Below are 3166 nucleotides of genomic sequence, written 5' to 3'. Positions count from 1 at the left end.
GTGATGGAGTCTTCAACATGCACAACTCGCATGTTTAGAGTGAGGATAACCCACATGCCACAGTTACTAGCGCTCATCAAGTGCCGTTCTTCGTTAATGTGTGGGTCGGTGTTGTTGGGGACTGTTGAAATGGGCCGTATCTGCTACCTAGGCTATTAAATGGCAGGCACTATTGCAATTATCTCGCCAGAGCATTGCCAGAATTGCTGGAAGACATCCGGCTCTCTACAAGACAACGTATGTGGTTCCAACATGTCGGGGCGCCGGCACATTTCAGTCGTCGTGTGCGTCGTTAACTGGACCGACGGTTTCCAGAAACGTGGATTGGCAGAGGTGGTCCTGTACCATGGCCTGCTCGATCCCCAGACATGTCCCCTCTGACTTTTTTGTGTGGGGAGAGATGCGCAACATTGTTTACGCAACTCCTGTTGCATCAGAAGAGGATCTGGTTGCCTGGATAGTAGCAGCAGCAGGAACAATTCAGGTTACTCCTGGGGTTTTTGCCCGTGTCAGACAGAACATGATCCGGCAGTGTAACCTTTGTTTACATGTCAATGGAGACATTTTGAAAATCTACTGTAATTGAAATTGGGTTGTGTTAATGTGTTGTCTCTTGGTCATAAAAAATGGAAAAGTGTTTGTTGGTTCAATAAATTAGCCGCCAGAGAAATCTTCCTCTAAAGGTTTACATACTCCTCATAGGAAAAAATGAGATCAGGAAAAAATATTTTTTTTGACGTCCCCTACAACCTCCCAGAGTTTGTCGGTTTAAATATTTTTCACCCTGTACAAAGTGGAGTGAACGTGTGTACTCACCTAAAGAGTGTGCAATGAAAGTAGCTGAATCAAGTTCAAAATGTAAATTTACTAGAGTACTGCATGAAAAATCGTTCGGTATTGATTATAAGGGTTGCTGGCCAAATTTTACTAAAGGACAACCAAGTCGGCTGAATGTTTGGGAAATAAGGTGCCAAAAAAGGACAAAACTGATTTTAATATATCGAAGTATTTCACGTTGCAGTGTGCAAAATATAATTCCGGTGTGTTAAAAGCTTATGAACATATTGATGGGTTAAAAGAACACCACTTTACTCTGACTAAGGCAGGATACATTTCGCTGCAAACAGAGGAGGATTACCATAACAAGTGCCCAATAAACCATAAGAAAGTTCAACAAATTAAAAAGTTGGTAAAGTACATTCCACAGGAGCATCTCCATTTTTTTGAAGAAATATGTGAATGGCTGACACAAGACAAAGAACTCAATGATGACTGAATATAAAATATAACCTTAAAATGCACATATTTTGTCATTTTTTATTGATAATCCAAATAAGCAATGATTTTTTGATACAATGTTAACATATTCAAATTCAATATTAAATGAAAACACACTTTCTTAGAAAGTACTACTATTCAAATTTTCTTTCTTTTCTTTTCTTTTTTTTTTTTTTTTTTTTGAAAAGGGCATAAGTCCACTTACTTTAAACATTATTTTGCAAAAACAGAAAAAGATAATCACTTGTAATTTAGGTACACAATAGATGTTAAATATATACATTAATGAAAAATTCTCAAAAAAATATAAATCAAAAACTTATTTTAAAAAGGCAGTTTTAATCGATTTCCCAAAAATTGCTTCTTGTGGAGCCATGCCCTTTTCAAAACCACTGATTCACTTACTGATTTCACCTGATAACAAAAGAAACTAACTAGGAACAGTCAAAACAAATTAGAAAATCAATTACATACATAAAACTAAGCACAAAATTAGATCTCGTGTTATATTCTTTAAAACTGAGGGTCAACCTTTCTCTATTATAGAAATACAGATTATATTCAAGTATGTTAATGGTACTTAATTACAAATTGAAAAATGAATTTTAAGGAGGCAAATGGCAAAACAAGATGGGAAGTAAAAATATCCCAGCTTGCTTCATCACACACTCCAGTGTTGATATCTACTGCCGATGGCTTTTTGGTCATCGACAGGGTGCTGCAGGAATCATGAGCAGTCTGACAGGCCTATTCTTCAAAGATAAGCCAATATTCCCTGCAGACGGTAAATATAGATTCGCAATGATTCTGAAGAAATAAGTGTGACAGGTCGTACCTCTAACTGTTACTTGGGATGACATGTCTTGTGGGCACATAGAACTATGTTGTTCTCGAGAATATCCATGTTTGTTACGAGTTTTGTCATCCCATATTGCCGTATAAGATCAGTCGGAGAAATCAAACTGCAACAGGCTACCATCCACCATCTTCCAGGCCTAGTTGTATTAACTAATTAACCAGAAAGGTGGCAGAAAAGAGAGGCAGTGCGGGAGTTTTCTAGAATGGCAAGGGTAATATGGAGAATGGTCCAGTGAGCAAATTCTAAGGAGTTGAAGAAGAAAAAAGAGGCGGTGAAACGAGTAGGAGTATTACCTCAACATAAAGTGGGCCAATGGGTGGTGTTGTCCAGCCCACATACCCCGAAGGGAAAGGCGAAGAAATATGTAACATGGCACCAGGGCACGTACCAAGTAATTGAAACTATATCACCAGCAAATGTTACACTACAGCTACCGATGAGGACAACAATCACGTTGGGCATCTATGACCATTTAAAGGTACGCTGGAGGCAACCCCCACGAGAGGTATTGGGAAAATTGGGGAGAAAGGAAAAGAAGAAGAAACGCAAGGATGAGCGACAGGAGAGAGTGCTCTAGAAACCTCAGGCTCGTTATGCATTAAGGCGAAGAAATTAATCAATACTCGTATGTCGTGTGAGTTTTTCAATCAGGAATATTTTTCTTCTGTGTATAGTACAGGGTGTTAACTTCGTTTTAGATAGAGCTTTATGGTTTATTGTGGTAGGTGTTATCGTAAGTGTATTGAGACGTGCTGTTTGGAGACAGCAAGTTTCGCGGGGGAGGGGAAATGATATTGGTCCCTGTCCTTAGGTTGTCGTACGGGAGGACGGCCGAAGAAGAAGAATGCTAGTTTTGGCGGAAGTTGGAAACTTTGTGCATTTAAGAAAGGAGAAGGGTGCTGCTATCAGCGGAAGATGATGATCAACACTTCATAATGACTGAGGATGAGCTCCAGCATTGTCAGAGCAGCTAGTCACCTTATGTCCGACTATCTAAACTGTGACCAGTAGTAGTACATGCATCATAAA

The sequence above is a fragment of the Schistocerca piceifrons genome, chromosome 3, assembly GCF_021461385.2.
Source record: "Schistocerca piceifrons isolate TAMUIC-IGC-003096 chromosome 3, iqSchPice1.1, whole genome shotgun sequence".
NCBI lineage: Eukaryota > Metazoa > Arthropoda > Insecta > Orthoptera > Acrididae > Schistocerca > Schistocerca piceifrons.
The sequence above is the reverse complement of the archived record's forward strand: the minus strand, read 5'-3'. Positions refer to the sequence as shown.